This window comes from Acanthaster planci, linkage group LG02 (assembly GCF_054643075.1).
Source record: "Acanthaster planci isolate LZ-2023a linkage group LG02, COTS_SCS, whole genome shotgun sequence".
NCBI classification, from domain to species: domain Eukaryota; kingdom Metazoa; phylum Echinodermata; class Asteroidea; order Valvatida; family Acanthasteridae; genus Acanthaster; species Acanthaster planci.
The window spans coordinates 18,704,460-18,732,454 of NC_141778.1; the positions used below are offsets into that span (position 1 = coordinate 18,704,460).

At 37.9% G+C, this 27,995-nt stretch overlaps 1 long non-coding RNA gene across 1 annotated transcript; it reads right to left on the reverse strand.

Annotated features, from left to right (window-relative positions):
* Positions 1 to 3,227: 3,227 nt before the first annotated feature.
* LOC147799985 (uncharacterized) lies at positions 3,228 to 27,983 on the reverse strand. The gene is made up of 2 exons (XR_015424386.1): positions 27,862 to 27,983; positions 3,228 to 13,616 (listed from the first exon to the last, which is right to left on the reverse strand). It is a non-coding gene; the product is annotated as an uncharacterized LOC147799985 (long non-coding RNA).
* Between the last annotated feature and the right edge of the window lie 12 nt (positions 27,984 to 27,995).

Sequence of the window (27,995 nt, forward strand, 5' to 3'; positions counted from 1 at the left end):
TCATTTGTTTATGTATCAAGTCATGAATGTTCAAGTTTGTGATTGATTGGTGTTTACTAGTGAAAACAATAGGTGGTATATTTTGGTGATGTCACACTTTGTTTAGATGTGCACTTTTCTGTGGAGCCAGTTGGGGGCCCAGGGTCCATAGAGCACCATAGGAAAGTAGACATGTAAACAAAGTGTAGTGTCACCAGTGCAGGCTGTTTCCATAATTTAAACCAACCCCAAATTCCTCTGAATTATGGGAAAGTATTAAAAGGCAGTATTTTCTAGTCTATCTTTTGATTACAACTAACAGTCCACTTGCTGGAGGATTGAGGCTGATGGGGTTAAAAAGAAAGCTCTGTGTTTACATGGCAAAAGCAGAAAGTATTTTCATCTCGAGTAGCATTCAACTGAAGGCATAACAAGTGTACACTTAAGATATTTAGCAGAATTGCACGTGTGACAGAAATACACCTGCATACAATTGAAGTGTCTAGATTGCTCAAGGGGACTATTTCTCTGAGGGTTACCACTCAGCATTTTCCAGTTGTATGATTAGATAACAGCAATTTTCAAGACATGTTACTTGAAGAAATAGAGACGATCAGTCCCTTGACACTTAATGGCTGAAACAGTTTCCAAATTTATGCCTAACCGGTTTGTTTTCAAGCATCTTGATCACCTTGATACTAAAAAAAACCAATTTTTGGTTGCCTATCCATCCTGTCTTTGGCAGTGTCCTTTCATGTGTTGTATGTTGTTTTTGATAACAAATGAAATTTTAATCAATTTCCCCAACTGGATCCAAATTGTATTTGTGTGACAGTATGGCCCTTAATATTACAGACAGTTGTTCGTTATGAATAATTTTGACCGGGTGATTCATACAAGGCAGGGTACAGGAATAAATGCCTTACTTTTAATCAACCGCACGCAGGTTGAATCATGAAAGTAGTCTGCTATGAATTTTATAGATGTATTTTAAGTGGGGAAAAACAGATTGAAAAGAGTGTATTTTAACTCGAAAGAAGTGGTAAATGCATGTAGTAATGCCTTACATGCATGAAAGAATACAGTAATGTGTTTCTCCGAAAGATTGTTTTGCTAAAAGAGCAAACAAACATGGCCTCCAACACTACTCCACAAATAGAACAACAGCTTATCTTCATCAGCGCTTTACTGCATCCTGCAAGCACAGTTGCACTTAAAAGGTTTTTTTTCATCACAGGTTCTCTGAAAAAGTCAGAACAATGGTAATGAAGGTTTATTCCTGTACCCTGCCTAAAATGTACAATTTCAGGAAAATAACCTTTTTTCTCTTTTTCCATACTGCAGAAACTTCTGGTTTTTGGAAGCACCAAACAGTAAGATTACAGTGCACCATCAAACGGTCCAAGATGTCACTACTGATGTCCAGGAGATTGGCTACGTATTCACTTCAGTTCTCATCTTCAAGAATGGATTTACTCATCTTGGTTAAGGGCAGGTCCATGGCAACTGTTTTTTTCCCCAAATCAGCGAATGACTAATCAGTTTATTTCCTGAAAGGAAGCATCGCCCCATACATGGACAGTATGAAAGATACAATTCTTGAGTCTTTTAGGGTCTCTCATTCCTATGAGGCCAGGCCCAAATGACACAAGTCATGAAACGTCACTCCTGATTGACCAAGACGGAAAGCTCACTTCTAGTTACTCCAGGCAGACTGTCCAGTAGCAACAAATCATTTGAAGCCATGAGGTCCTCCAATTAATTAGCATGCAAGTCAAAAGTTTAAACGTGAGACAATTTTTACTTGCAATGAGTAGGTCACGGTTAATTCAAGTAGGAAACAAATCCAATCTGGACAGAACTCGCACACAAAAATTAAAAACTTGGAGGACTTTAATTTAGTTGTTGAATACACCATTGTTGGTATATGAACTCAAATCCTGTCAGTGATTGGATAAAACTGTTGCCATGGATTTGCTAAAAATGTTAACATGATAAGAGTTGGTTTTGAACCAGGCACATACAACTTCATACAAAATTTATAAATTGTCTACCTTTTCTGTGGATATTTACACAGCCGTCCACCTCCATTTACTTGGCAGGATCAACGTTTTGAAAGAAAATTTGTTAATCATGAAGAATTTTTACTTGTTAATTCCAATATGTGCCTGGTTCAGTTCTTTTATTTATAAATACATTTCTTAAGATTTATGCAGAGCTTTATACTGTGTATAAATCCAATCTACACCAGCACACCATAAAATTTATTTCCTATTTATGCAAATACAGCACAGAATTAAGTTAAACGGTTGAAGTCAGCATATGAAACACTAATTACTTTCACTGAATTAAAGCAAAAAAGTAGTTAACTTAAGCCACAGCAGTTTTCCGTGAAAACGTGATATCAAATTTTGGTGAAAAAAAAATGGTTATCTTCAGTTAGATTGAAATGAATTCAGGAGTTATGTTGCAACTACATTAAATGTTTGTTTTTCAAGAACTTTGAAACCAGACCCTCCATTATGTATGTCAAAGAGCTTTTGCTTAACTTATCTGCACTTATCAAATTTCCATCATTTGTTTTCTTTTAATCTCTTCCACGTGCTTAGTTTCAGCAAATTTAAAGTGACCAATAGTCAATGAATACTTTGTTTTTAATGAAATAATGTGCTGGTGTAGATTGTCTTTGTATTGATTGCTAATTAAAACCAATGTTTTTTGATGTGTTTTTGTGTTGAATTTAGCTGCTGCCTATTTTGAGTTTGCAGAACAAATACGCAACCAAATTTAAACAATGGTCATGCAAACCAACAAACAATATGTGTACTGTAGACGATGTTAAAAATATAAAAAATTCCCCCCTAAAAAAGTTAATGATTTTACCACACTTGCATGTCTTCTACTTCATTCGTTTTGACGAAATTGAAGTTTTGCAAATATGAAATAGGCAGCAGTCTTGTTGGTTCATTTGTGTCACTGATGGGGTGGGTGGGGGGGGTTGGGAAGTGAAGTTTGTGAGGTCTGTGAATAAACACTGCACTAAGTTATATGGGAGGTCACTTTCACAAGCGTAAAAAACTATGCATGCTTAATTGATTTCCCAAGAAAACCTAATTCCTGCATGCCTTGATGGGGTGGGGGGAAGGAAACTGGGTGGGGTGTTTTGTAGCCTGTGAATGCATGAGATGGGTCATTTGTTTTTTATTTGTTCTTAGTGAAGTAGCCGAATTGTGAAAATGCCCTTAAAAGTTCTTTGTTTCGTAATGGCAAAATGGATCCTGTCAAATGTGGGCTGAGAAATGACAAAGAAATACTTCACTCTTTTCAAAGTAGATTTTAATCTTGACCTTAAACTTGAACTTGACACTGAACTTGACACTGAACTTGACACTGAACTTGAACTTGAGACGAGTGACCAAAAAAAAGCACCCTAGCGCATACAAGTCCCCCCTGGTGTGGGCTGCGTGTTCCCCGCCCACAGACACCAACAGGTCCAGCAAGTTGCCCACTGCATTAACTTGTGATCAGTTGTTCTTGATGTGTATAAACTCCCCTGATCACAAATGCATAAAGTTGACTGCAACATAGCAAGGATTGTATTAACTCCAACAATCAGTTTGCTTTCTATGCAGCAGATGTTAATGTATTTCAACAACTCCACAGTGATTGCAAATAATGGAACACTCTCACATCTAAGCGCGACGGCCTCAATTGGATATTTGTAGAATGTTCACAATTGCATTGTAGGATTCAATCTCAATAAAATCTAGCATTGACGAAATGGTTACATTCTGCTAATTTCGTTGGATGCTATTTGATGTTTACTAAAAATTAAGGCCTGTAATGCTGACCCCAAATTGCAGATGAACTTCCTAAGTTAAACTCCTAAAAACCAAGCCATTTGTGATATCAACATGTTCCATCGTTTACTAGTTTTTTCTCCGCTCTTGTGAGGCAGACTTCTTGCAATTGTAAATTAACTGTAGTCTTTGCTTAGACGTGTTCACTACTAATTAAAAAAAAAAGGATTAGTTTGTATGACCTCATTTACAGTACCACTTGAGATCAAATGGGAATAAACACGACGCAAGACCATTTCCAAGAGTTTTTAAAAAAATTGGGTTTGTTTTGTTTTATACAGTGATAAAATGCATCCCTCAGTTTTGTGTTTCTCAACAACAAATAACTCTTGTTTGAGACTGTTTTTTAAACTTCGTATGAATTCTGTTATGAAGAGCTTCCTTTCAAAACCAGTCTAAATCAAGTTCTATTTTGGGAAACAGTTCACTGACCACTGAAAAGGATGTTTAAAACAGCCATCACAAGTACTTTGTCATTGTCTCAATACAAGGCATTTAGTTTTCAGGATTTCTTGTGGTTTTAGAACACGACTTTCTAAAAACTGAATTGTCCAAAACTGCACAAGGATTAAATCGTAAGCTTCGTTAATATTTCCACTTTTTGAACCATGTTTTGCACTTGTACCAGTTTTTTTGTTTTCAAACTGAAATGAGCCCTTTGACACCATAGATCATTCAATAACGCAGGTATTTTTTCAAACTCATCCCAACTTTTGGGCAGAGTCTGGTCCCCACACAACTGCCAAACTCTCAGCACTCGCCAGAAGCATGTGGCCGAACCAAAATATGCCAACAATGGCAGATGTGTCTTTGGTTAGATTTTTCCATATGAGTTTGCAACATCGTCGCACAGCAATCCAAAGTTGTTTTTTCCCTTGCAATGATTCGTGTAGTAAGCTTTGTTTTCTTTAGTTGAAGTCCTGATGTGCCCTTGTATCCGTCTTGCTCTGTGACTCGGTGGATGATGTGGTAGCAGTCTGCATGTTGGTATCTGTAGAAACTATGGCATCTGATGACACGGGGGTTAGCCTGTCCTGTACTCCATGCTAAATTTAATTGAAGTTTTCATTAATTCACGCACTTTATAACTACATCCTCATGTGTTGCTGTCATAAACCTGTACATTCTCATGGCAATTTTGTGTACACTGGTCTACATATTTACAGATGTTGCACATGCTCACACGCTTACCTAAACAGGATCACAACAATCCACAATTGCCTGTACAATAAGCCAGTGAAAGCTGACATGAACTACATTTTATGACCTCGCCAACAGTTTTCTATAAATGGCATTAAGTACGACCTAACCAGTCTTTCAGCTTCGACTAGCTTGAACCTGGTATTTCCACAATGAACAAGCAAGTTGGTCTAAACACAAAAGTGTTTTTAACAAATTGGAAATGAAGAAGACAGTAATTTGGTACTAACTGTCTCGTGCTGTTGCAATAACTCATACATGGTGCATGGCATGTCGTAGCATATAACACTACATGGTAGTGCCTCCGAATTTCGCAAAATGTGAGGTTGTGGCAGGAAATATCACAAACATATTGCTCAAGTGACTTACAAAAGCAAGTTTTTGGCATTTTGTTGCAAGTTGAAAGTGGAATGAGACCTGTTGAATTTTGAAACACAGAGATTTCTGCTAAAAACAACACCATCTGCACTGAACACCTGTGCGTCAATAGTGACAAATAATCTCAAGATTTTCAAGTGGATTTGCACACATTGAAAAACAAATGATGAACTATATGGGATAATGTGCGCAATACGTAGACCAGAAGGTTCAAAGGTGACTTCTGCACAATTACTTGGAAGCACACTTTACAGTTTAATTGCTCCTTTTGAGGCAAAAAATTTCAAAAGTATTTCAACAAATTTTCTGTCATAATGCCAGTAAAATGAGAACTGGGACGGATGTTTTCCGAAACCAAATAAATTCTAAATAGTTCTCAGAGAGACCACATCAGAGAAAAAAGTACTGAAATGGATGCCAAGCGCACAAACTGTTCACCAATTTCTCTTTTTGCCCTTTCATGTTTTTTAAACAACTAAGCGTATCACTCTGTTGTCAAACATCAGCAATTGTGGATATTCCTGGAGCCTGCTTAAGTTATTTGACTTGGGACAATGATCTAAATTCATGTGAATTACTTTTTAACAGGAAAAAAATCACCAAAACTCCAAATCATCCTCTATAGTCAACAGAACCAGAACTGCTGAACAAAGTTTACGACTTGCCCAATATAAATACATTTTTGTGATACTACTCTCGACCCAAAACATTTGCTAATTCCTTCCCATTGATATCAGTCTTCAGTGTCTTTCAAACACCATTTGACTGACAAATTTCTGGATGAAATCTTCTACACAAGCAAACATGCATATGTCTAACTTGAAAAACTTTTGCAACGGCCAATGCTTTATGCTATGTGCCAAGAGATACTTATTAAAGGAAAAACAGCTTCATTTGAAGAGTTTTGGGGTGGAAAATAAATAAGTTGATGAATTACTGACGGTAACTTTGTATTTGAACCTAGAACACTAAGCAATGAACAGTTCACATAGCATTCAGTGTTCACAAGTATAATTTGAAGACTGGACCATTTCTAAAATTTGTTAATTCACAAGAACGCTGTTTTTGCATGTTTTCACTGGAGAATGTGACACAGAGACCACTCTGTGTCCAGTAGTTCATAAATTTTTAAAGAAAATAACCTCAGATAAGTATATTTCGGGGCACCTATTTGCAAGTACAAATTTTGTAATTCTAGGAGATTAGGTAATCTATGAGTTGTTTGACATTAATTTTTGAATCGTAAAAGAATCTATTTCTTGTCCAGTAATTGAATTCAGATGAACATTCCCACAAACCCTAACAGTCCTAGATCCTCCGTTTTCAAGTTCATTTTTCATACATGTACACCCTAGGGGGTTAGGGCTGATGTACATTATGGTTTATCTTGTAATGTCAACACTGACATTTCCTTAACATTAATCAATTTATATCCATTCTACAGAGGATGATCAGGTGTTTGACCTTTGAAATGTGGCGGTGTGGACGTCTCTGACAAAATAAAAACAACTTCTTTAAATTTAAAAAAAATACCAAATGATGATCTACGATCAATGCATGGAGCGCGATAGTCTTCAATCCAAGGCAATACCAGGTAACATTAGAGTTTTTGTTCCTTTATTGTCCCTGCAATTCTAACTTAGTGCCAAAACATTACCTTGACCACTGTAGCAATCTGAGGCTAACTAAGAAGTTTTATTAGAGCATAAAAATGTAGCTGGCAGTTAATATACTGACGGTTGAAAAATTCCACTAAAAACCATCCTTGATCAATGACCCAGGTAAGAATCTGTCAGGAAGGTTTTGAAAGCAAATCAATAGACGGGATTTTGTCGCAGTATGTGTACAGGGTGTCAATTATAACTACATGTCATCTAAGATTGCGTGTACGTTTTCTTCTTGCGAGCAAAAACTGCTTCTTTCTTATACTGAAGAATACAGCCTGAAATCAAGGCGGAAATCTCTCCTTGGTCGTGGGGGGGGGGACATCAATTTACACTTTCTTGTGCACACCGTGTTTATTATCTTATTCCATTTATAAAAACTCAACAGGGCAAATTCTCAATACATCAATTCCTTTAGCATTTTGTTTTGCTTAAAACATGAAGGGGACATTCGACATTGTGTCCCCCAATACCAACTTCATGGGGGGACGTGTCCCTCCCTGGGATTTCTGCCCATGTCTGAAATAGACTTAAAATAAACTTAGTTTGGTAGTTCACACTGTGGCAGGTCAGGATCTTCCAACTACATTTGACATGGGAAGACCTACTGGTTAAGGACTACAAGTTCATGCATCCTTGATTAAAAGTCACACACTGAACAACCTCAGGAGATGATTTAGGTAGAAGGTATCCCCCTAAATATTCCCTCCATTTTTAACTGCGCAAAAGCGCCTTTGTAACAACTGAAAATGCTGAAAACCTTCCACAACATTGGGAACAATATTGTTTTGGTCTTGTTTTTTTTTGTGGAAAATCTATGCTTAAACTGGACTTTAAAAAGCAAGAACATTTAACTTGATCAAGGCATTGACAAGGCTATGTTTATGCATAAATCAAATTTAGACTGGCTTTCTGAAGGCAAATCACTATAGTGACTGCAGTTCAAGAGAACACAAGAATAGCGGTCCAACTGCATGAAGTTGGTGCAGGCCTGACCTGGAACTTTGGGGATCATAAACAAGGAAATTCATTTTTGGACTCTGCATTTCATACATGTTATCCATAAAGTCAGCTGGAATGCACCCAGGCCTGCTTTTGCTGTGCTGCTTTAGAATCAATAATCCCTCGTTATGAAAGAGCACAATTTGAAAGGTCTACTTTCTTCTACCATTGAGAATCCATTTGCATTTGAGGCCATGCAAGATTAAGACAATTACGCCTCATTAATTTAGTGCTCTAACCAAAAAAGGGCATCTTTGAGGTCAATTACCACTGCAATTCTACACTTCCAGCCAACAATGGGACTAAATAATCCCCAAATCTGTGACAAGAGGTGTGTGAGTGTCTGGCTACCATGAAAAGGCTTCAGACATCACAGATAGCAACACTAGCAGCAATTAGACTGAACAGCCTCCAGGTACATGTATAAGAACAAAAGCGACTTTGGATCCAACCTGGTCACAGCTGACTTATCCATGTAACTTGTAACTGAATAGATGCATGCTTTTATGACTGCCACATTCATGTTGACGTGTTTCGACTGTCAGCACTGGAGCAAACTGGCCCCAAATTAGGCCACCAAGTATTTGCTAACTTTCCAGCATCAATTTTAACGCCATTTGTCAATGCCTTGGTCAAGTGTACTGGTATTGCCGTAGACTGAAGACTATCTGTGCAATACTGTGTTTGTCTATGCAGCCAGCGTACCACTCCTAGCCATGAGATGTACCTTGGGTTTATCAAGCAACACATGAGGATGTCTACACAGTGCATGAATTAATTCTACAAACTTCAATTAAACTTACCATGGACCTTGTAGCCAGGACTGGCCCCCCGTGCCTAATGCCACAGTTTCTGTGAAGGATACCAACAAGCAGACAGCCACTTCATCCCCAATGCCATTCACTCCACACTGTGGGAGGGGGAAATGCAAGTTCCTTTTGCTTCCTAATTTTTAGATTCCCTTTTGTCCCGACATTTAAAAGATATTCTTGATCTGTGTACACTTTGTACTGTAGATTTTCTGGTCTCCTGAAATGTGGTTGTTTTACACACAGTATTGCAGAATTCACAAACTTCAAGTGAATTGAACTGATCAAGTTAGAGTTACATATGATTCGTCTTTCAATAATTTGCACCATATACACTTGCCATTTAGTTTCTAACTTCACATGGCCATTTTGAATTTGTTGAACTGAAAAACCAATTTCATTTTCTGTCTCTACATATCAAGAGCTTCACTTTGTCTATGGGCCACACAGTAAGATGAGTCAATGGATGACTCTGAACTTTTACTTTTTGTGTATTTTCCAAAGATTTCTTTTTCTAAAATTCCAAGCCTACGAAAAATTAGGAAGAAATGTGCAACCCCCCCATCAGAGTGAATGGCCCGGGTACATCATCCACCAAGCAGTCTAGCAACACAGTTCTTCCTTTCTAGCACACCAGGACTTTTCAAAGGCAGTTTCAAGAGTTTGGCTCCTGTACATTCCCTTTGCTTGATCCCTGTTCTATTCTCAGCTGTGTGGGCTCCTGCAGACATTGATAGCTACAATGTATGTGCTTCAACTGACCAAAATTATTGGAATGGACAATATCTGATTTTCTGCAAATTTTTACAAGGCCAAGACTGAGACAATGACACGATTGTTAGGCTTATTTCATCAGTGTAAGTACTTGCAGTGATGATTTAGATTCCATTTGTTTCATTTTCCAATGACTTTAGGACACTGTTTGTACAATAGAAAAAAAGCTCTTTACCTTGAATTTTTGAATATTGACTGCAACTTCTTTTGCCTCAATGGATGGGTTTGGCAAGGAAGCAAGTTTTTCTTTCCAAAGTTTTCAAAAGTAGTTCATATACATGTATTTGTATTGAGATGCAGCTCATCACTTTGCTTACAGCGCTAGTTTTTAACAAATCTATTTTTTCCCTATATTTAACTGCAATAATTTACTTTTAATTTTGTAGCGCCATGATCTATTTCTCAGATGGATTTGTGGGCTTTATAAATGCTCATTATTACTTTTATTATAATCACTCTGAACAGGTTTAAATCGCAGTCAACACAGGTTAACTTTTTTCTCGACTAATCACTGCATAGAAACTAACTACGAAACATGGCAACATAACAAATGGCTTGGCAGTTTTAGAGTTCACACAATGAAAGTTATCCACTAATGGGACCAAGAAAACAGCCTCAAATCTGCAAACATCCAAAAACATCAGAGAAAACCAACAGAAGGTATCCATACATAAATGCTTCATTCAATTAGATCAAATACCTCAATGTAATGAACTTCTTAAATACCAAGTGAGCAGTTCCACAGTAGATGCAAGAAATGTTCCCTATCTGCAATGCCAGGAGTATTGAATACAGGCATCTGCTTTGTAGAAAGATAAACTGATTATCAGAATTAACACAATCCTTACCATGTTGCTGCCAACCCCAGCATTTAATGATCTGAGAGTTGTAACACATCTTGAACAAACCGATCACAAGTTATGCAGCAAGGCAACTCACCAGAACCTGTCGGTGCCTGCGGACGGGGAACACACAGCCCACACCAGGGGGGACTTGTATGCGCTAGGGTGCTTCGAGAGATTTGAGTTTGCCTGTTGGTCAAGGAAATTGATAAATTGATGTTAAAATAGGCTTAAGAATGTATAATCAGTACTGGCATAAACTCATAAAAAGACTTGGATGGATTTAAATGACTTCAGATTCCAAAGATGGCTTTGCAAGAGGTACTGCAGAATTATTTTGAACAAACTAATGAACTCTTCAAAGTTTTGCTAAGAAAGGTTTGCCTTAAGTACTTTAAATTACTCGACAAACATGTACATGTATGTGTTTAGCAAACTTTTATCTCTGCATAACTTTAAATTTCTACAGAAAAATTGTCTGAGTTTTTGTAGCACTTCATAACAAATAATGAACTGAGTGAAAACATTAGCCAGGGAAGACTATGGTAAATGATCAGGCTTTGTTACTGTAATTATAAAGTTTGACTACAAACAGCACCTTTCATCACTTTTAAAAAATGTGCCAGTACTGATTATACTTGAGATGCTGGGTACCAGACTGGTTAATTGCATATTGTAATATTAACTTCTACTGAATCTGCTTACGAGTGTCCAGAGCAAATTTGGAGAAGCTGTGTCCTTCACTGGGTCTTGTACTGAGACCAGAAATGTTGCACTGTTTAAAAACACTTTGAACACAAGTGCTTCAGAGAATAAGCACACCAGTTGCAGAAAATGCACAACAACCTAACACATCCAACTTTGATTTGGATACATGAACATGTTCAATCAAAACTGATTGTACTTGGCTTGCATTTATTTGCTTTACTGAAAGCAGTTTTTGCTCTTGAAATATGTGCACATCCAATCCAGTACCCAGCACCTAACAGGCATTACTCAATGATCTTAAACTTTATCACTGACTTCACCAACCCTCACAGAATTCCTTGTTTCTTTCCAGTTTCATGGAATCTTGAGAATTCACATCTGGCACATGAGCCTGGTTTATCCATTCCACAAAACTAATTTGAAGTTCTGGAAGAAACATGATGCAGAAATTGAAGAATGTCTTAAGGAACTTATTTCCTACTCTCTTTTATATATTTTGCTCATCAAAGAAATATATGCAGATTAGGAAGTTGTTGATGTCATACACAAATTATGAAAACATTCATGACTGCAACACATCAATAAATCTGGCATTTCTGATGGCATTTTGTGAGACCTGGCTCTGTCGTTACATTATTTAAAATCTTATATCAAACAGTTCAGAGTTTGAATGTCCATCAGAACGCATCGTTCAGTGTCCTTGTATTGATGTCATCAACATGACAGTGGGCAACCTCTTCTTGCCAAAGGCCACCAGGATGTCAAATCTCAGGTAATTCACTGGATGTTCAGTGAGTGGTGTCAGGTACAGGAGTTCACGGTGGACCCACCAGGGGGCATGCAGTGCGCCCTCAACAGTCACAGGTGAAAGTAGCATCTGATATGATTGAGGCTCAAGCGGATAAAAGAAAGCAGTGATGGAGGGCGACTGGATGTATATGACCAAGTCATGTGTGATAGGCTGGTGGTACATCCAGTGTTTCAACATTCCATGAAGGTGGGTCATGAATACCGAAAGCAACTCATACTTGAAGTGTTGGAAGGCTCAAGGCTTTCAAAGGAGTCAACTTGATGTAGCTGCTTCTCATACATTGTAGACATTTTGCATGTACTATGTACATGTATGTGCATATTCACTTCAGCAAACCTACAAATCATGCATGATATAGCCTACAAAGTTTCATTTTGTTGACCAGGTGGATGATGGCTTGAATCTTCTGATTTCGATGCTCATCCAATGAATCGGTCTCATGCTATGGCTTGTAGGACAGTTGGTACTTGGAAAGAAATTTACGGCAACCGTATATTCAATGTAGGTCATGACCTCAGGAATGAGATACTGCGTAGTACTCATTCAGTCTCTCGCATGTTAAGGAGCTAAGTAGCGCATGCATTGCTGATGTGGTATCCTCTAGTGATGCCTTTAGACACGAAGGATGACAAGACATCCTGCAGTCGCTCCAGTCTTCAGGGGTCGATTCCTTGACACACTGTTGTTGGTGTGGCAGACTCATGCAATAAAGGATGATAACTCTGGCACTCAATTCCTGGACTGCAAAACTCAGGTCTTCCAATTTGCAAGATGATCAGGTGATGAGCATAATTGATTTGGAGTGTTGTAGCAATGTCCTATGAATCAATTATGTCTGCTAAGAAAACACATTTGAGGAATTAGTGCACCGTTGAAGTCTTTGGGATCAACAAGTTGATGCACAGGTGATGTGGATTCCACTGATGTCTGGGACGTAAATCTGTCATATGACCTCTCAAAGGTTTTACCAAACAGCTGACAACAGATGTGGCTTGGGTCATACAACTGATGAACAAATGAGGGGTCCTGTAATACGTGACTAGTGCAACAGGAATGACAGTCTCCTGGTTGGCTCGGGTCTTTAGTGGCAATACATGTAGCTTGATGCACAGCTGACGTAGAAGATTCCAATTGTGTCCTACAAGTTGCGCTGTACAAGTCATATTCCCCTCTGGTGTGAAAGAAATGCAACTGGACTGATGGCAGTGTGGCTCATCCTTCAGATACTGATGAGTTACTGTACATACATGTACGTGTATACCAACATGTAACAACACCAATGAAGTGTTGAATACTGTGTGCTGGATACTGTACAGTCATATGTGACTGAAGTCTTGGCCTGTCCACGGTTCAATACATGCTGTGTGGATGTCTCCGCTTGTTGCAAGTACGTGTAAGATGACTGATGTTGTTGACGAGCAGTGGAATTGTCTTCTAATGCACTTTGATCAATATCAGTGCTACTGCTGAGGTGGTTTGTGTTGAAGTGTACATAAAGTGTCCTTGTTTCATCAAGCTAGCCACGTGGAACTCTCCTCTCTAAGGTGGCAGCAAGTTGACTTTGGTTGGGTGATACAGTGTCGTGAAATCTGTAGGCATGGGAAAATCAATAACTTGAAGTCAGGTCACGAAACATATTATAAACATCAAGGCTCATTTTCATGAACTTTCCTACGTGTACATGAGAGGCCTCTTTTTCCTACATGTATGCACTGACATCCCAGCTGGCATTTGCATGAAGTGCTATGGGAGTGTGGAATGCTCACACCACGTTTTCTTCTGAATGTGTACAAACCCATGCAGTCCGTACAAAGCACTGCACACATTCAACCAATAGCAGTCAAGGGTCAGCCCAGCCTCTTTGCCTGCTGAGTGGTGCCTAGTTCATACTGCTTACATGTAAACAGAGCCCATTCTCAACCACACATGGAAATCAAAATAGGTTGCCTTTAATCCTAATGCTAGCTTTATTCCCCCCTCCCAAATGAACATTACAGTTCAATTATTTCACTAGTTAGGGGACTGTTCAATTCCTTTTTCAGGAAAATACGGTGTCCCTCCTCCCCTCCCGGAATAAAAACTTATGAGTATTTTCCCCTTCCAATTGATACCTTTCAAAAATAGGGTCTATATCTTAATGGCTTTTTTTCCTTTGCCAACATTTTTGTTAATTGAAAGGTGGATGATCACAATAAGTTTGTTGAATGAAAAGAACAAATTGCTGCGGCAAAAATCTTGTGGAAGCATGCTTCGTGCTGTATTGCTTAAAACAAAAAATACACGTATAACCTCAAAATAAATGCTTGAAAATGAAAAATGCCTCTCAGAAAAAATTTTTCTTTCTCTATCAATATTCAATATTTTTTCAATGTCAAATTTGACCTGTTAAAACTAATTCAAGACACACAACACACTACATGTAGTTCTTGTCATTCATAACTTCTGCACTGTTGGTGCATAGCGGGAACCAGTCAAACACTGCTGCATGATGCATGCACTTTCACCAAAGCTAATTGAGTTTTGCTACATTGGAGAGTTCCTTCCAGCAAAGAGTGACCATACGCAAGCAAACAAATGTGGGTACGAGAGAATAGAACAAGCGTTTTTTTATGAAAAAGGATGCTACAAATGATTTGGATAGACAAAAAAAGAAAGCGATCCTTTTTAATTTGCCGATAAAACCTTTTGATTTGGCCATAAAGACAGGATCAGTTAGATGAAAACAAAAATTCAACGCACAAACTGTCAGCGATTTCAGCATAATCATAAAGTCATTTCAGTCAAAACTTGTTTATATACATGTAACAAACCACTGTACAACTTAAATAGCCAAGCTGCAGAATGAAATCAACTTTTTATATTACAATCTGTCCATCTGTACGACAAAATTTTAAATTTAAACTATACATTTGCTCTGGTCAAATGGATAGAGAAAATTAGATTGGGTCAGGGTACAATTTGCCAGGTCCCTGATGACATAGGCCTAATACATTGCACCACTGTACATGTACATATTTGACCAGCTCTAGAAAAACGGGTAATATGTCGCCAGGTTCAGGTTATGAGTTTTTGATATGGCTGGATTCTGTACATCAAAAGCTACAATTTGATATCTGAATAACCCCTGTAGTGAGCAGCATTCTGGAGATATATAGACATTTGTATATCCCCATTTTCAGATTCAATAAAGCCCTCTTTACAAAAAAGCTCATTAAGTGTAACACTTGGAAGCACAATGCTATACATGTATAGGGGCAATTCCAGGCAAACAGGGACATGGCCCCCCAAAATCAAATTCCTTCCTGAACTTCCTTTTCATCTTAAAATTGTTTGGTAATAGATGAAAGAACAAAGATATAATCCTTTTAGGCAAATCTTTGTTTTCTATAAAATATGTGACGTTCCTTCTTTGCTATATTTTACTTAAAAATAATGAACTAATTTAAGTGTATTTTTCTTTCTAAGCATTTTTCTTTGAATGGCAGTAATCACGAAGATACTATGCAATTTAGTAGTTTGACTATGCACCTTTAAAAGAAAAGACAAAAATTGGCCCATGACTTTTTCTGAGGAAATTTATATGCAAACAGTTGTAGATGCCAAAAGGTATGAAATGCGAGTGATGGAACAATCACTCTTTTTCCATTTTTTATAAACAGGTAGTGATAAAATTGATGAGAATTGATAATTTGCTTTTTCCACCAATACATGTACCAAGCATAAAATCAGTAGGAAGTAAAACAAAACACCAGGGCTTCATTATAAAGGAGCGCAATCGTGCTCCTTAATGTTCTCCAAGGAGAGCAAAAAAGCGCTCCTTAAAAATTTAAGGAGTGCATGGTTTTTTCAAACCGACAAATGTTGATTTATGACCAGCCCCTTGAATCTCGTTGGGTCGACAGTAGCAAACGAGTCCAAAGATGGAGTGTATTAAAACACAAGGGCTGGGGATCAAAGTCTTTGAGGTGTGCGCGCGTGTTTGATGAATCCCGCATCGCAATACACAAACATGATAGCCCATGTGGGCGGGCCTAGTGCGTGTGGGCAAGCCTATGGAATTCTATGGACACACATGGCCGCACCCGGCCGACCTCTCTCCCAGAACGGGTCGAGTTAAGGTGCTACGTTCTCGGCCGTTTGTGAACAGCAGAAGTGAGTTTGTGAAAAACCCTGTAGTGGCTGGAGATGGTGTGTGATCCTGTTGCGTGTTCGTGCGGTTCGAGCGTGAGAACAATGTTCGCTTGTCGAGAACAGAAAGTATGCCACAGGAAAGAAAAAAGTCTCTGGCGGGTAATGTGTCAGGTGTTCTACACGAAAATGCACTGGTCGAAGTAGGGCAGTTCCACGGTGTCGGACGTACATTTTGGACACTTCAACAGTGTGTGTTATAATACTTATAATCCTGAAGCAGATTTTGATTTTGATAAAAGACATCAGCTAGTTGGTACATTCATTTAATAACAAAATTCCTCACTCAGAATTATTATCCTTGTAGAAACTGACTCAAAACACCATGGTGTCGGACGTACTCAAAGAAAGTTAATTTTTTGAGTTTCCATTTTTGTATCACAAACTCTGTGAATTGTTAGGACCTGAAGAAGTAGTTTTCCTGTCTTTAGTTTCAGCAGACCCTTGTTAATAAACTTCAAGGCAAGAAAACATTTTTATCTTGTTGTGAAATTTTTGTGAAACATTTTTGTATGACAGTGCTGCGTGTGTACTAAGCTGCAATTGTAAAGATTTCCAGTTCACACTTCACAGGTTCTAGTTCACATGTAACATCCAAAAAGAAGCTAAATGATATACCCTTTTAGATGATTGCAAAATCAAAGGATTGGGCTAGCCACTAGGCTGAGAGATTATCCTTTTCACTAAAATTTAAGACTAATGGCATAATGCTTTTAAAACTAGTCTTACATTGTATGTTTCACGATAGACACTGTACATGTATATGCCATGGAAAGCATAAACAAGTGGAACACCCCCTTTAATTCCTCAAGCAACACAAAGTGAAACCAACTGATTTTACATGTACCTTGAACAAAGGTTTGAAAAAACACACCTTTGTTTCGTCTTTGACAATTCTTCTTTCTTGATGTGGATTACATGTACATGTAAACAACACCTAGAACTTTACTTGTCTTCATCAAAGCTCACATTGACATGACTTACTTCTGAATACATGCAAAGCACATGTTGTCCACACATGACACATGTGGAATGGCTTTGGGCCCTAATAATAACCTTATTAGGATGTGTATGTCCAAATAGTCAAATTTATGCAAATTAGTAAAAAACAAAAGTGAAGCCTATTTGGTACTTTTACAAAAGGTTGGGGCCTCATTTCCATGAATGCAAATGAAGCGGTAGTGGTTCTGTACAGTTTAAAAGCATTGCATTGCCAGCAATGCATGGTTCTGACAGTGTCAGACGTACAGGGTGTCGGACGTACACATCTGATTCCACAATTTTTGAGTATTTGAAAAAATAATTGGGGGAGTTAAGCTGATGTCTAGAAAGAAGGAACTCATTGTGCTTTGTATTGTAAATTTGGCAGTCTTTAGCTAAAGGGTGCACTGAGGGGATAAAAACTATGTCATTTTGGTGTCGGACGTACATAAGAAAAGTAAGTATTACAAAATAAGACATTACACAGAATTTCAAAAGGAAAATGAAAATTCATTTCTGTCATTGTTTACTTATTGGGGCACTCTTCAAACTGTAACGAAACTGGAACAAAAAAATTATTATCAGGCTAAAAAACAGAAAATCTTTCAGAGGGGAAATATTTTCCCCAATTTCTCAGTATTTCAAACCAATTTTTCAGTATCATATAAAAGCCGCATTCTTGAATGTTGTTAGAAATGAAGTATGTTTCATGAAAGTATACACCATAAGCTTCAAAATGATATATAATTTGTCACATTTGGATCAGTTTGAAATTTTGGCCCAGAGGTTGATGTTTCCGTGGAACCGCCCAGTAGCATTGTGAGCACAGGATGGGATGATGAATACAATCTGCAGTGGACATTCAATACATTTTAAAATACCAAAAAGAAAGGATGCACGTGCGCAGTAAATTCAGAGCCCCTGTAACGGCAAAATGGATTGCCAGGCGAGCGAGGAGACTAGTCAAGTTATGCACCCACGTCCACCAAACCAATGTACGATGAAAGACTACATGACGGACCCACATGCACGCCCGCGAACATGCAGTAGATGCCGTGGATTGAGCGAGTTCGAACGGGAGTGACATCGACACTCACATTGACATCAACAAAGTGAATTAAGAAGAGCGATTTTTAGCTCTCCTCGTATTTATTAAAATGAAGCCCTGAAACACCCATCACATTAAAATGGAAAGCCCATGAAATTTGAAATGCGAGTGACAAAATGTAATGCGAGTGACAAGTGAAATGCAAATTTATGACAATACAATTTTTGTCAGGGCTCGCAGAATCGGTAGTTCGACGTCCCGGAACAACCAAAATATTTTGTTGGGCAACCAAATGTTCCAGGCTGCCAGCCCGACTGGCAAGCACCTGTTTTTGGCAACACATTTTTTGGCCCGGCGTTTTGGACATTTCAGCAAAGTGCACCGAAAAAAGATTGCAAAAAAAGACCGCAAAAAAAGATCGACATCCTAACCTTGATGTTGCACGACTGTACATGTTTGGGTAGGTGCACCATGGTACGTACGGTCAAATCGTTGGCATGAATGTAGCCGTGTCTACATTCAGTCATTTTCCTTGTTCCGGATCACCAAAACAACATTCAGTCATATAACAGTTCAATTATCATCAAATTCCAATGAAATGGGGTCAGAGGTCTACCTTGTACATGTATATTTTCAAATTTTGAGCTTTTAATTTGTTTTACAAGATCGACAAAAGTGACGACAACACTTTTCCTAGTTCTGGATCAGTTTAGCCAGTTCTGGATCACTTCAAAAATTTCTTTACACATAAAATGTAGTCAAGCGTAAACCCATTTTTCTGCCAAAACCACTGTAACAAGCATATTTTCTAGTAAAGCAAGTCTTATTTTAAAGGTGATTAGTTTATATATGAAGTGAAATGAAGTTCAGGCAACCAGATTTTCGACTCCCCTGCCTGAAGGGCAACTACATTTTTTAAAATTTCGCGAGCCCTGTTTGTTATAAAAATGCAGACCCAGCTATATTAAAAGCTTCTGAGGAGTTACATGTGCACTTGTATGCAGTGTGTATTATGCATGCCTATTGTTTTAGGCTAATAGAGGGCAGGCTTCAATAATTTTTGTGGTACCCATGATGCACTGCAAGACCACATGCTCTCAAGCAGCATGCAACACTAGGTACAGTCCACTAATTCAAGCCCCATTGAAAACAGTGTAAAATCAGCACTCTTCAGGGCCCAATAGCATGCCAACATCCCTGAGATTTCTGAAACACAAATGAAATTCTTGTCTGGTCACTTATCTTTCAATTTCTTTTCAATTTTTGTGGGTTAACCAATTACATCTTTAATTATTCCCACAAAACAAAATCACCTCCCCAAAAAGTGATTTTTCCGTAGTCTGATTGCAGCCATTTTTCAAGTGGCAACCCTCAACTTTCTTGGGCACTTAGGACCATGTATGAAAGCTCAAAGACCCGGGGAGTTGATCCCGGCAACAATTTACACAATCTCACCATTTTAGGGGCTAAACAATCTCCCTTTTCAAAAGATACTGTGGGGGCACTTTTAATGCTAATGAGCTGGCCAAAAATTCTCACTTGAATTTGTGGTCTGTACCCTATATGTATTTTTATCTACTGAGCTGAGATTCGAGATCTGGCACTTTTTACAATTCTGTGAGTCTGCAGTCTGGTTGTACAAAAGGTTTTATATTGATCATTCATATGATGGGCTGATTTGTTGTAAAGATGATTTAGTGCTGCTGTGAGTGGTAAAAAATTATAGTAAACCACTCTAGGGCTGTGGATTATTATATTTCAGCATATATATCTGCAGTTAGACATAAAGGCCCCCCTTTCATTAAAATTAGTATTTCAGCATTATAACCACCCTCTCAAGATTTATAACCATTGTTTAAAACAACTCAGGACAATGTGAAATGCGAGTGACGGAAATGTGAGTGACGGCACTTTTCCCGTCAATCTTAAAACCAGTTTGTTTTACATATTTGATTTTGCACAATGCTAATTTAGCATGATAGGAATGTTGTTCATATTACCATTTGGTAGTGATGAATTTAGTTCGAGGAAACTTTCAGTTAAAAACAAGACATTTTTTGGCATGTAAATTTCACGAAATGCGAGTGATGGTTTTATTCAGCAGTGCTATGCTCACATTTAATATTAAGTAATCTTTTGAATGCCACTGAGTTAATGCTATACGTATTAAAAATGTTCACACCAAAAAATGAAAGAGTAATTCATTGTGTCGAAGAAACTAAATCATTAAGATTGTAAACAGATGCAAATATGTGAAACACAAGTGATGCTGGAATCACCCATAGGATTTCTTACTGAATAATCAATTTTTCATCTTTATTCATCAGTATCCATGTTTGTAGTCACAGATTCTGAAAATGTAAATAATATAGAAGCTATTAAATTAAAGGAAAAAACACAAAATCACATTTTTGAAGAAATTTTGCCCTCTCCAAACAGTACGGACCATTTACATGTTTTGGCTTTGTGCAACTTAATGCAGAGCGGGTCCCATAGTTTTGTACGGTACCTGAGACACTTGGTCCCCAAAATTCTAAAGAAATGAAGATTTACTTTCACAGAACACCTCCAATGAGAATAACACTACAAGGCCTCAATGTAAACTTTTTGAGCTGGCCAGGCCAGTTGACCTCGAGTTCCTTAAACAAATCTTAAGGCATCATGGTCAGATTGAAGGCCACAAAAATCTTTGTGCATGAAAGGTAGGATCTTTGATGAAGTACATTTACATGTATGTAAACGCTGTACAAGAATGGTTGAATGCAGTTTATGCTTCCAAAGAATTTTTTTTTGGGGGGGGGGGAATGGCCAATTCATTATAATTCCTGCAATTTAGCAGTAGAAACCAGTGTACATGTAAATACCAGTATGTTCACCATGTGTGTCATCACATGTGATTTTTATGCACCTTGCCATCCACTGAACCTACATGTAGTACAAACAATTGTAGCGTGTCCTGTCTATGGGCTCTGACGCTGACAAGAACCACTCGGTCAGGCTCAAATCTCTGTTCCAGGCAAAATTGCTCTGTTTATTTTCACGAAGCCAAAAAGCTGTCTCAAACACACAAGCTCCAGACACGAGGTGTCTAGACGGGGACTGCCCAAGCGCGAGGCGGGAAAGCTGCAGGGCGTTCGCATACCAGCAGGGGCAGCCAGCTAGCTCCATGTGGGTCCGAACTGGCACCCCCACCGGCTGAACCCGCTGGCGCTACACAATTCTTCTTCACAATTTGACTTGGGGGGCCTAGAGAACAACTTGATCTACGTGCAAGAATAAACATGGATTTCATGCAATGCACATCGTTGCTGTATGTCTGCAATGTTGACCATCTCAACTCAGTTTCTTACAGAACGCACCAAATGCAAAGAGCTGAGGCTACAAGGCATTTTACACGTAGGAATACCACACTCAGATAATTTTTTGAGTGACTTATTATTGTTTGTGTTGGATGATTGGGCATTAAGGGGATGTGGGGCCAATGTACATATAAATATGCAAGGGTTACGAGTCAAGTCTTACAGCATGGCCACATGGTGCTCAATGCCAGTACACAAAAAGGAACTAAAACTATACACGATTTCAATACATGGATTAGAGCTGAGTCAATTCAAATAATTCACTATTTGAATATTTGACCTTCAATTCAATCGAATATCCAAATATCCAATAGCAGATTGTTGACAAACCATATACAAAAACAATTGCAATAACGCATGCAATTCAACATTATGATCACTATAATAGCTTCTCATGTAGCAAGATTTAATAAAAGAACAGTACTTCTTGCCCAATTGAAAATTTCTATTCCTTTTAAATTTTTTTATGAATTGACTTTTTGAATCATTGTAAGATACACGTACATTATTCTGTCACTTTTCATTTCAATCTGCTTTAAACAAGCCTCCATAGTGCAATTTTTCTCATTTAAAACAAAGGAAAATTCTCCCATTTCATGTGAATTTTGCATTTGAATATTCAAATTTGGAAGTCGAATATTCAGTAATCGATCAAATATTCGGCAAAGCCCTTACAAGTACATGGAGATGAACAAAATGAGACAAAAAATATTCTTAAATGACCTTGAGCACAACCACAAAGTGTGCTTTTTCAAGATCTAAATCAAAATCTGCTGGTCATTTTTAGGTGTGGCCTCACGTTCAAGTGTGTGAATTAAAGTTTTCATAGTCATTGCACTGGTGAGAATTTTTTGGAAGTGTATCACTTGTTTACGACTTTCTACGTGTAGGAAGGACCAAAGGGATGTTCTTTGAAACATGAAAACATTTTTATCTGGTTACCGAAAATACCAATGACATAAAAGAGGCCACTGAATTTTAACAAGTTATACAATTTGAACTTGGTATCAATTTACTTTTTCCCTGAGCTAATAAAAGTAATGTTCCCATGTTCTCGAAGGCTGGACAAATTATTGGCCAAACTATGAAGGCAAAACAAGCAAATACAAAAAACTATTGGGAAACTGGGTAGAAAATCTCCCAATTGTTGTTTAATTCAATTCGATATGTACACACGTATGATTGTAATAAAGAATATAGAAGTTGAGAGTTTCATTTGAATGATGGATATGTAATGCGACAAGAACACAAGTTGCTGAAAGGTTTTGTGGCCGCAAAGAACATCTTAGGAATTTTGCGTATCCGCATGGGAAATTCCAAGCAAAATTGTGCATGCACAAAGTCGTGCCATATGTACCGGTAATGCATTAATCACATGATGTTGCTGTGTACATTAGACTTCTCTGTGGACCATACTGCAGTTTCTGTGCGCAAAACCTTATGCAACATCACCTCTCCATGTTATTCAATGCAGCAGGAGATTGCATTTGATGTTTGGTGAAAAGTCAAATAGTGTAAATGAAGCAAATGATTTTACAGGAAAGAAACTTTGTCTTATAAAGTTAAAAATACACCAAATAGTATTCTTCATCGATAAATTTTACATGGCCAGGAGTTATTACATGTACATGTATGTCAATACATATATAAATGGATTTGGCAAGAGTGCAAGTATCACAAGTGGTTTTTGATTTCTTGTATGAAACACATGTACATCATCAAAATGTGATCCAAGAATTTAGTGTACAAGTGGAATTTATGCAACAGCAGAGGCACTTGAAAAAGGGATGACAGTCCCAAAAGGGATGAACGAATTTAGTACATTGAGTATGGTAGCCATGGTACAAGACCCAAGAAATAAAAATGTGAGTCAAAAAAGGGATAGAAGGGTTCAGGACAGAGTATATGCCAGGTTGACTCAAGAAATAAGGATGTGGGTCAAAAGAGGGATAGAAGGGTTCATGGCAGAGTATATGCCACGTTGACCCAAGAAATGAGGATTTGAGTCAAAAGAGGGATAGAAGGGTTCATGGCAGAGTATATGCCACGTTGACCCAAGAAATGAGGATTTGAGTCAAAAGAGGGATAGAAGGGTTCATGGCAGAGTATATGCCACGTTGACCCAAGAAATGAGGATTTGAGTCAAAAGAGGGATAGAAGGGTTCATGGCAGAGTATATGCCAGGTTGACCCAACAAATAAAGATGCGAGTCAAAAAGGGATGCAAGAATTCAGGACAGAGTATACATATGCCAGGCAGACCTAAGAAAAAGGGGTGTGAGTTGTGAGAGTTTAAGTATAAAGTATATGTATATATATAGAGAGAGAGAATGTCCAAGAAAAAGAGAGGCAAATATGGAAGAGGACACAATTCAGTATGATGTTATATGTACATGTAAGGCAGGGCTCCCTCCCACAGGAATGCAAGACATTGAAAAACGATGCAAAAATTTTGAATGTACTATGGGCAAGGTGGGCAAAAGCAAAAAATGCAAGTTGCAAAAAGGGCTTCAAGAATTTAGCGTACATGTATGTTGTAGAATACATGCTTATGCAAGGCACGTACAAAAAATGTCAGGCCCAAAAGAGCGATGAGAGTACAATATTTAGTATGCAGTAGGCAATGTACGCCCAAGAAAAAGGGATGTATAAAAGAATTTAGTCAATCGTAGATGCAATGCCAGGAAGGACAGTAGAAGTTGTAAAAAAGATGCAAGAAGTTACAATACAGTCTGTGCAAGGTGGGCAACAGAAAAAGGAATGCAAATCATCAAACGAGTTTTGAGATATTAATAGAGAGTAAATACAGGGTAAACCCAAGAAAACGGATGTGAATTGTCAAAAGGGGATGCCATGATCCAAGAATTCAGTTCACAGTATATATATGTAAGGCAGGCCCAAGAAAAAGGTATGTTACCGACCAAAAAGGAAGCGAGAATGTTTACATTGTGTATGGAAGGTAGGAAGGTATCTCGGAAGAGACATTTGGCCAGATGGTAACCAGAACCAAGAAATCAATGGGAAAATAGAAGTGTATGCAGCAGCCTTCAGCATGCATAAAGGTTGTCTAGGGAACTGATCAACCAGTGTGTTTTGTCAATCAAGACATATGGGAACAAAACACAGCGTCTGAGAAATAAAATGTAAAGCAAAATGTACATGTGAACAAGCCAAAGAAGCATGGAACAGATGATGATTGGAGACAAAAGAAGAGACCGCTTTTTACAATCAATGCTGCATTAGAAAAAGGCAAAATGGATAAAGTGGAGACAGGCTGGACACCCAGGCAGAATAGAAGATGAAAGGTGGAGCAAAATCACAACAGAGTGGCAAGCTCTCTCTTAAACAGATGAAAATGTGACAGACCTTGAGCAAGATGGAAAGACGAGAAGGTCAAATTAAGTTTTCCCCACTTCGCAACATCATAACAACACAAGGGCTTTGGCTTTTGAGCCTAAATTGCACTTTCCGGTATAAACATGCACACATTAATAGGGATGATTGCTTTTGAAGGATGAAATGGGAATATTGAGCAAACGTGGTCATTTGCAACAGTTTCAATCAGTACTTAAATATATGCTGAAGTACTGTACATTCTAATGGATGTTTTTCTTAAGGTTGCTACAACAGATTCTAGTGCCGTGAATTAATTTTTATCATTGCACAAGTGTCATATTGGTATGCCCATCTTAATAGGCCAAAGGAAAATTTGGATTGGTATGAAATTAAAGTTTCTTTGTGAAAAAGGAGTTTACCTCCTGCAAAATTATCATCGTATCACTATCACCCCTCTCTTCCCAGCATTCTACACAAGTCAATATACGTGTATATTGTGAAGGGATTTTTCAATCCGACTCATAAGCAGGCCATGAAAATATCTATTCAAAGTAAAATATTCCCTTAATTAAACACAAGTATCATTAAAGCTGAAATAAATGTCAACTTGCTCACTTTGCATGGATTCCCTTTCCAATGATAACAAAGATGTATGTAATCTCACTGACATAAATGCATCAGACTCCCTGTAAGAACTTCACCAGAACAGTTCCACTCATTGGACATCTTAAATTATTCACAAACAGAATGGAACACAAATTTCAATTGTGTTTTTGGAATTCCCTATATGAACGCCGCTTGACACCCTGTGCACAAACCCTATGAAACTGGTCAGAAAATACTAAGTGTTTTTAGGGGAATACATCAATATTATCACTGTTTAATTTTACTATTCCGGACATTTTATTGCTTTTAGATGGCTAACAGGTCACTGGAAGAAAAAAAAAATACTGGCGTTTGTACATGGATTTTTTTCTGTGTTTTTACCACTGCATTTCTCATATCAAGAGTTAAATGGTTTAATGTATAATTTCCCATGTATAAAAAATTGACTACTATAGCTATTTCTCATTTTTAAACATGTCACTTACATGTAACGCCAATCAGTCTTGCTGTCGGCATGACCTTACTATGAACATGTTAAGACCAACTCCAACGAGGCAAACTTTTCTCATATTGAATCCTATTCGGAAGAGCCCAGTCTAATAAAAGTGGCTCATATCAATATCTCCCTTGCAGTACACGTTTCTGTGTCAGCAAAACACAGTTTTTGTACCCATTTTTCCTGCGAGTCCAGTCCGGTAAAACTGAACTTGTCATCACAAATCATTTGCCTCGAATGTATATTGATTCTGTGATGTATTACCGTGGAGAGGAAATACCACAGTACATGCACTACAGGCATGCACAGCATGCGTAGCCACGGATGACATCACAAACTTAAAGAATAATCTCATTCTTCGGAAACTCCAAGAATTTCAATCCTGTTTTTTTCGCAATATTTCTAGTACATACACCAATGACGCATGATTTTGGCATTATTGTCAATCTTGAAGAAAGGAGCACAAACTCTTAATGGAAAAGAGATCGATCACCGGTAAGAGGTGCACGGCGCACATGTAGTTGTGTTCATGTACATGTACCCTTATAGCGGAACCAGTCATGCCACGGATACCAGTTCCAATGCTTTCTCTGGTATTATATCATACAAATTTTGTTTCTCAACAGCGCCACCAGCAAGCAAATTGTGGAAATTTTTCATAGGGCCTAAAACTCCAAGACACCATTCAAAAGTTTCGGCAAAATAACAAGACACAATACAGACATGATTTGGTAATTCTAGCAGTCCCAAATCCTCCGATTTCAATATGTTTTTACATACTCCCTGGGGGGTTTGGGGTAATGAATATGATTTGTTACACACTAAATACAACAATAGTTTATTTTCAAAACTTTAAAAACTGTTGGAGTTGGTCTTTTAACATGTGGCAAAGGGGCATTACCCTTCATGCTGTTCAATGATGGGAAAGAGTTACATATACATATACGGACAACACTTGATGCCCCTGTGCACAAATCTATGAGACTTATCTGAAAAAAAGTGTTTTCTAAGTAAACGCTTCAGAATTTTCTTAGCTAAATTTCACTTTTTAGGAGATGTTATCACTTTCTGATGGCTGTTATAGCATTTTAAGGGAAAATTAGTGCTGCCCATATATGGAACACTTACCCAACAATGTAAAATGTATAGAAGTTCCCATACAGATGTCAGACTGCGAGAATGAATGGATACATCTTTTTAAAAGGAAAGATTTACTTTAATTAGTGTTTTAACGTTTTACAGGTGAAAACTTATTTGTTATTTTGAAAATGTTTCTCATACATGTATAATATTCATGCAACTGTGAACTGATGCGCAGAAACATAAAAATATTTAGCAGAAAACTGTAAATTAAGTTGACTAATTCACTTCCCCTTAGGGTTGTGCATAAAATGCAATGCTTGTTTGTCATCCAAACCCATAATGTATGGATAACGTCGGAAAGGTTTATTAAATGAAGATTTCCTACAGGTCTTAAAATTAAACTTATGCTACTAAGCAGTTATATAATTCTGGATACAACTGGACGGTTACTTTTGAAGATTTTGCCGTTCTAAAATTATTTTAGTGGGGGTATTAAAGTAAAATCTTTCCGGAAAGATTAAAATGTGTTATGTTATTACGGGGTGCGCCATTTCATCATACAGTACATGTACATGTAGTTACCCTATTCATGCCAGCGCCAGTCTAGTACAGCAAAATGCCGTTGGTAACATGGTGAAACAGTTTGCGTTTGTCCAGAAACTGGACCACAATGTTTAGAACACTTTTTTTATTATTTCAAACAATATTTCAACATTGCTATGAAAACTACAGACTTACCACCTTACGCATCAGCAGATAAATTTTTGAAGTTTCATCCGCAGGCCTCATTGAAACTTAAGGCCGCTTTTTAAGCAAAAGGTGAGCACGGAGTTCCAACACGTGTGATTTTGAATCGACTGGTATCCATGACT